Raw genomic sequence first — 8233 nt, forward strand, 5'->3', positions numbered from 1 at the left:
CCCTATTGTCATTTTTTTCTTCCTACATATATTCTCTATTACTCTCATAAATAATACCAACAAAAATATTCATCTTTTTATGGTAGACTTATAATGAGAGAGATTTATTTTGACCCCTTTATATTTTTTCCACCTACATTATTTATATTTGACATATACATATTTTTTTAGACCCCTCAATATTTGATTTTCTTAGTTGTACTATTCACTTATATCATGATCTCAACAATATCTTCAATGATAGACCTACCATATAAGGTCAAGGGTATATGGCATGCATGCATGCACCATGGGGAGCTCACTCTTGGAGGTATTCAAAAGAATCATCCAAAGAAGGACCTTGTGCAGTGGAAAAAAACAGTTGGTTTTGCTGAATTTTAATAGATCACATGCTCCCTGAATTTGAAAAGGTGATACAAACAGAAGTTGTAGCTCGTGAGCTGAAATTTTACCTCAAAGTTTTTCATATTTTTTTGAGCTACGAGCTGTGAGCTATGATTTTATTGGTGGACCCCAGTTTGCCCATGCTATGCAGCCACACTCTCTCTTCCACTTCATCATTTTCCTCTTTCACACACACTCCTCCCTCTCCTTCCCACTCCCAAACCTGCAACTCCCATGTCCTAATTCACCCTCTTCACCATTGCCACATATCTCACACCTCCATAGCCTTCATCCTCCATTTCTACACCCTATGTGTCCCCCTTTCTCTCTACATATATGTCCATATTACCATACTCTCTTCAGCTTTGTAAAGAACTTCAAAAAATCAACAAAAATCCAAGGATAACCTCTGCAAATGAAGGCTTTTATCATGAATTTTTCAAAATTTGAAATAACATAGCTTCATCGACACGTGCTGCTTGGCCATGCTAACTGCTTCTTCTTACGGTGCTGTAAAGAGGTAAATGTCAACTTCTCCAAAGCTTCAACCTCTGTTTACAAGCTCATCCCTTCTCTAAATTTTCTCATCATATATCTCACCATTTGGTGAATGATTTTGTAAATATTTTTTAGTGATAATTACTAACTACTAACCACTAACCTTATTGTAAAATGCACCCTCTACTAGAGTAGCACTCCCAAATTATTCACTCAATCCTCTCTCCTTTCATCCTCAATAATTCTCTTCCCTTGAGCCCACATCCATGTGACTCAAAGGACAAGAGAGACCCACCCTCACTAAAAAAATAAAAATATGCATAATCTTTTATTCCGTCAAATAAACTTGATTAGGCCTAATCCAAATCGGGGCTTCTAAAACCTATAAATAAAACCCTTCTCTCCCTTGTAAATGATCACATGATCACACTACACCACACCATTCTCAACACATAACACACCACTCTTCAAGCCTAGTTGTGTAGAGTGTGTGCATTGTGAGTGCTCTATTCCATCACTACACATAGGTGCATGGAGAAGCTTGAAGTTAGTTATGCCATCTAGAGGAGTGGAGTGATACTATACTCTGCAATCACACTTGTAGCCTACTCTTGTCCATAAATAAGATTCATAGTTTTGGGTGCAATTGTATGCTGCAACTACGACTCTTCTCTCCAAATTGACTTGATAAGTTGGCTCATCAGGTGGTTGAAGGTATATTGTCCTTGAAGTTTGTTGTGCCATTTCATGCTTGGTGGTTTGAGGGCTTGTTGAATTGTTTGCCTAAAAGGTAAATTGTAAGAGGGTGCTCGGTGAGAGGGCTCCCGTGACCCTAAGACAATTTGTGTATTGGCAACAAGGTCAAGTTTTGTGTTGTCCCCCTATTTCTCATCAAGCTTTGTGTGCATCTAGTCTTTAAGGCTAAGATTGACTTGCTCAAGTTGATTTGTGCTCTTCACCTCTCTGTGGCGTGGTGAATATTTGTGTTTGGTGTGTGTGGCTATCTTGCATTCCCCTCTCTTTGTGCGTTTGAGTACAAGGAGATATCACGTGCATCCTAGTTCGCATCTACAACTAAGTGGTGCGCCTTTTCTTGTTTGGTTTCTGGCTATGGGTTGTTGTTGTCTCTGATTGTGCTTGCCCCAGCCCCAATTGAGCAGCACGGGAGCCTCGAAGGGTGTTTAGAGGCCGGTCTTCTTGTTGCCCACCCTGGACCGCCTCAAATTGGTGCCCCCACTGAGGGCAACTTGTGTATGTTTTGTGTAGGCTCAACCTTTAGCATAATCAAGTAGCTTGCATGAATCACGAGAATTTGTATGATCCCTTCATTCCCATTGCAAGGCAAAAGGTACACATAATTGTTAGTACTATGTTGCAATTTCAACGTGTAATTTGTAGAATTTTATGTCCTCTTAGGTTGGGAGAGATAAACGCATCAGTAAATCCTTTTATTTTTCCTCTCATTAGGTACGACCTTAGTTTCGACGTCTATATTTTTGTTTTGTTTTAAGAATTAGGTCATGCATAGACCATGGTAATGGCCCAGGAATAGAGGTTTTCCCCTTTCATTTCACTCCACACATTAGAGTAAACATTGCAATTAGTAGAAAAGTCCATTTTCAAGAATGTATGGTGTTCATGTTTGGTGCCCAAAGAGTAGGAGAAATTATCGCGTCACCAAACCCTGTCATTCTACCTCTTATTGATTATCATAGGTCATTTGATGTGAATATTTTTATTTTGTTGTAGAATAGATTGCAATTTAGAAAATATTATTGTGAAAATCTTTTAAAGAAATAAAAAACAAAAACGCGTCACTTTGAAATCAATTCAATGGAGATTCAGCGCCAAATGTCTGGATATCCTCTTTTCTTTGGAGAGCCTGGAGAGGATGCAAAATTATTTTTAGCGAATTTCAAGATGTCTTGCCGTATCAAGAGGATAGTAACTGTCAAGAACGTGTAGAAATGTTTGAGGTGGTCCTTAGGAAAGATGCTAGCACTTAGTTTGATTCTTTGCCTGAGGAAGTTAAGGAGAATTACACAGAAGTTTTGAATCGTTTCAAGAAATACTTCTTTGATCCCCAAAACACTCAAAAACTATGGCAAGACATTGTTTCTCATAAGTAAAAAGACTTAGATGACTACTACTTGTACAAGCAAGCGTTTCTACGTCTTTGGGCTCTGTGGATACGAAATGTTGCTAACCCTCTTGATGCTGCAAAATTTCTAAAGAAGGAGAGGTTCATAGCCGGACTCTATCCTGACCTTAAGATAAACGTTGAGGTAGGTGCACCTGCTACCTTTGATGCAGCTGAAACTAGGGATGCTGAGAAATATAGGAAAATCAAGTGCTTAAGCGGGGAGGTTCTAATAGAAGGTCTTAGACACAAAGGTAAGTCACAAGAATCAGCATCTAGGGAGCTTCCGGAGGTAACGGCGGAAGTGATTGAGAAGTTAAATGAATCTTTAAGCAGGTTGTCAATTCACCTTGCACAAGCTGTAGGTCCAAAGGGACAAGCAAAGAAGTCTGAAGAGCAAGATTCACGACCTAGGAGAGTCTTCCAATGTTGGAATTGCAGTGAGTCTGGACATGGGATGTATAATTGTCCTTGGCCCCGTGGGGAGCCAGGGAGACCTAGCTTGAATTACCTAGTGATGAATGCAGGTGAAGGAACTGGTCAACAATCAAGGCTTATACAAAGACCAAATGGACCAAGACCACCTCCACAAGGGGTAGAAGGAGTTCCACCTTTGCCAGATCCAAATGTGCATGTGGTAGAGGTGACAAACTCAAATGAGGCTGACATGGAAGCAAATGGCATTAAGCGTGGCCGAGGAAAAGGTAAGGAGAAAGAAGGGGTTACATCACAAAGTGACCATGGACAAGAAAAGAAGGCAAAGGAGACCAAGGAAGCTAAGAGGACTCGACGTCGTATCAACCTCCAAGACTTCCCTCTTAGACATGGTATGGCTCCATACAACCTATTGAAATACATGAGAGGTAAGGGTCCTCATATCTCATTGCCTCATTTTCTTGCATTATGCCCACAAGTTAGGAGGGATTTAACGAAGGCAGTTAGCACTAGGAGAAAGATAAAAGAGAGTGTTCCTGTTGTAAAAATTGCACATGATGAAATGAATGAGGATATTACACCTGTGCTACATTGTTACATCAAAGGAATATTGGTTAGGAAAGGTCTAGTGGATGGGGGTGCACAAATTTTCATCATGACAGAGGGACTCATACAAAGACTAGGCAAGCACATCCATGAGACACCTGAAGTCAAAGTGAAAATGGCAAACAATAGCAAGGCTAGGTGCGTAGGCATTTGTAAAAATGTTTTTGTGGAGGCCTTTGGCATTAAGAAGGCAGTGGATTTCTATGTCATGTCTACCAAAGGAAATGGTTACCCATTTATCCTAGGAAGACCATGGCTAATGAAAATGGGAGCTTTGCAGGATTGGGAGAGTGGAAAGCTAATTTGCAGGAATGACAACCATAAGAAGGTTGTCTTTGACATGAAGGAGCAACGCCAAGAGGAGCTGCACGAAGAATCATCTGAAAGTGAGACGGAGGAAGGCTGGACCGATAGCACTTTAGAAGGAGAAAGTAGCGGCAGCATTACTGAAGAGGAGTCTTCCATCGAAGTCATGGGGGTAAGGTTTAATCCAAACAACCAAGAGACCTCTTGCCCAGGTTTAGAAGAGGTAGGTTCCCAAGAAAACCAAAAAGTGGAAGATGAAAGAATTCTAGAAGGTATGTTATCTACAACACTTACAAAGGATGAAAGAGAGGAGCTCAAAGGTGTGTTAAGGAAATTTCCTAGGATTTTCGCTAAAGACTACACCGATGTGCGTGGAGTAGAGACTGTTCAACACAAAATTGAGTTGAAGCCAGAGGCCACACCTAAGGCTCAAAAGCTAAGAAGACTAGGAGTCATCAAGGAGCAAGCTTTACTCAAGGAGGTACGAAAGCTTCTAGCAGCAGGTTTCATTTATCCAGTGGAGAATTCAGAGTGGGTCTCTCTCGTCGTTGTCACTCCTAAGAAAAATGGCAAGTGGAGGGTGTGTGTGGATTACGGTCCACTCAATGAGGCAACAAAACGAGATCACTTTCCCCTCCCATTTCAGGATGAGATACTAAATGAGGTAGCTGGTCATGAGAAGTACACTGTGTGTGATGGATACTCAGGTTACTTTCAAATAGGTATCGCATTGGAAGATCAGTTAAAAACAACCTTCATCACTCCTTGGGGTTGTTATGCTTTTAGAGTTATGCCATTTGGTCTGACAAATGCTCTTGCAACATTCCAACGTTTCATGAACATGGTGTTTCAAGCATTCTTTGGAAAGTCCATTAGGGTTTTTATTGATGATTTTTGCATTTATAGCTCAAAATCATTGCATCTACAAAGGGTAGAAGAAGGTTTAAAGAAGCTCTACGACATGGGAGGTCAACTCAACCCCGATAAGTGTCACATAGGTGAGGATGAAGTGATCTTGCTTGGTCACAAGGTTTCCTATAAAGGCATTGAGGTGGATCCTTCAAAGGCAAAGGCTCTTATTGAGCTCCCATCACCCAAGAATCTCAAAGAGGTCATCTCATTCATTCAAAAGGTGAAGTATATGTCACGCTTTATTCACTTAGCTTCGGAGTTGCTTCATCCTTTGCAAAAGTTCACACAACAAGTAGAATTTGCATGGTCTTATGAGCTTGAAGAGTACTTTTGTAACATTAAAGTCATTTTGTCAGAGCTACCAATACTCATGCCTCCTTGTTGGGAGTACACATTCTTTGTTAGCTCTAGTGTTGGGAAGGAAACAATTGGTGCAGTTTTATTACAACAAGATCCCCACAGTACCAGGATGCGACCCATCCACTTTGCTAGTAGGGTCATGAATGCTTTGGAGAGAGGCTACACGGAGGCAGAACTCATGATGCTTTCTCTCATGTTTGCGGTGAGAAAGTTTAGATCCTACTTGCTACCAAAACCTTTTGTAATTCTCACTTCAGAAAATTTGTTTCCTTGGGTGTCATATCAAATGAATCTTAGCACTAGGATCTGAAAGTGGATTATGGAATTGCAAGAGTTCCAATACTCTTTCAAGGTAGAAGATAGTGTGCGTGCACAATTGGCAGGGATCCTTACTTATAGGGTACATGAGAAGGAGATTAAGGTGCCTGAAGTAAATACCCTACCATTTCCACCACCTAAAAGTATTCCTAATGCTTTTACCTTGTTCTTTGATGGAGCTTTTCGACGAGTCACAAGAAAAGCAGGGAGAGGGCTAGTATTGCTCAACCCAAGTGGAGAGGTGGTCATGAAAGAGAAGGTCAATCTAGCAGGTTCAACTAGCAACAATGAAGCAGAATATGACACACTAATTCATGGTTTAAAGATATGCATTGGCCAAGATATACAACGTCTCATGGTAAAAGGGGATGCACTTCTCATCGTGAAGCAAATTTTAGGCATTTGGGCATGCAAGAATGAAAGCCTAAGGACAAAAGTTCATGCCATTCGTAGATTGTTTAATCAATTTGAAGAAGTGCAACTATATCATATTCCTAGGAAACAGAATGAAGATGCCGATTTACTTGCACAACAAGCAGTTACATGTGTTGAGAAAGAAGTGCAGGTCATCATGGTGGTAGCAACTGTCAATCAACCGAGATACTAGGGATTGGAGTCATTGACTCCCATTATTAGCTACATTTTGGAGGGTGAGTTTCCACAAGACTACACGAAGGCTCAGAAGAGGAGACTCATGAAGAAGGCAAGCACGTATCTCTTCCTAGAAGGATCCCTCTACCAAAGAGGGAAGCATCAAGTGTGCAAAAGAGTACCAACTATTGAGGAAATCCCAGCCATTCTAAAAGGTTGGCACGAGGAAGCGTGTGGTGGTCATTTTGCACAGGAACTCACTGCAAAAAAGATTTTGCTTTCCGGATATGGTTGGCCAAGCTTGCACATTGATGTTCAACATTGGTGTAAAAGCTGTCACAATTGTCAGATTAATGGAAAAAAGTGTTTGTTACATGGTCCACGTCAATTAGTCCTTGCAAATGGTCCATTTGAAAAATGGGGCATTGATGCTATGGGTCCATTTCCTAGGACTAAAAATGGGAAATCGTACATCTTGGTGGCCATAGACTACATGACGAGATGGGTAGAAGCACAAAGTGTGGCAAAGGTAAATGAGAGGACAGTGAGAAAGTTTGTCTACACTCACATTTGTTGTAGATTTGGCACACCTTTGGAGATTGTTTCTGATATTGGTCCAGGGTTTAGAAAGGGCTTGCTCATAGAGGTCTGTGAAGAACTTCACATTCTACATCGTCATAGTACACCCTACTATCCCCAATCCAATGGTCTGGTAGAAAACGCTAATGGTGTCATTGCAGGCATCATTAGAAATATGGTGAGAAACAAGACAAAGTTGTGGGATGACTTCTTGGATGGGGCCTTGTGGACGTATCGAACCACATATAGGGAAGCCACGGAGTTTACACCATTTCACTTGGTCTATGGTCAAGAGGCTTTACAACCAATTGAGCTCAACATCCCAACAATACGACTTCATGGAAAAGCAGCACAAGATGATCAAGAAGCATGGATGGAATGACTTCTTACCTTAGCTGAGCTTGAGTGGAAAAGAGAAGGAGCATACGAGTGCTACAAGAGGAAAGCTACGCAGGCGAAGGAGAAGCTTGACAAGAAACTAAAGGACAAAGGCATCAATGAAGGAGATCTTGTGCTAAGGTATGACAATCGACTAGACAATCGTTTTGATGCCAAATTTGAAACTAGATGGCAAGGGCCATACATAGTTAAGAAGGCTTTCACTTCAAGTTACCATCAACTTATGGACTTGAATGGGAAAGAGCACTCCAGGAAGGTAAATGGGTATCGCTTAAAGCTTTATTTGAGTCGTCTTCTACCAAAGGATACACCAAAGATCTGTCAAAAGGCAGCTATCTCATGTAAGTATTGTTCGGTGAAGCATGAGTGCAACTCAAACCAAAATTCCAAGGGGCCAAACAATGAAGAGCTTGTCAAGGACTCTGAAGCACTTTCTTGGGAAAAGATGCTTTATGATGGTACATGAATATACCATCATCCTGGGGGAGGGCTAATGATAGCCGTTTTTTGGCTTTCCATAATTGCCATAGTAAGCTGCCTCACCCTATCAAATCACTCAAACATTTTGGTTATCCCTACCATTTCACTGTACATAGGCGTATGTGAGTTAGAGGACTTTCCCTATATTTTTTTGAAAACCCTTAATTAGCTAGTCACCGGGCTAGTTGAGCCAAAAAAATTAAGAAAATAAAAATTCTAAGTATA

The 8233-nt window shown here is 40.9% G+C and overlaps 1 pseudogene; it reads left to right on the plus strand.

The window, feature by feature from the left end:
- The first annotated feature begins 4403 nt into the window (after positions 1-4403).
- LOC147453115 (uncharacterized) lies at positions 4404-7994 on the plus strand (annotated as a pseudogene).
- The last annotated feature ends 239 nt before the right edge of the window (positions 7995-8233 follow it).

Source organism: Adiantum capillus-veneris, chromosome 8 (assembly GCF_014529385.1).
Source record: "Adiantum capillus-veneris isolate H3 chromosome 8, ASM1452938v2, whole genome shotgun sequence".
Lineage (NCBI taxonomy): Eukaryota > Viridiplantae > Streptophyta > Polypodiopsida > Polypodiales > Pteridaceae > Adiantum > Adiantum capillus-veneris.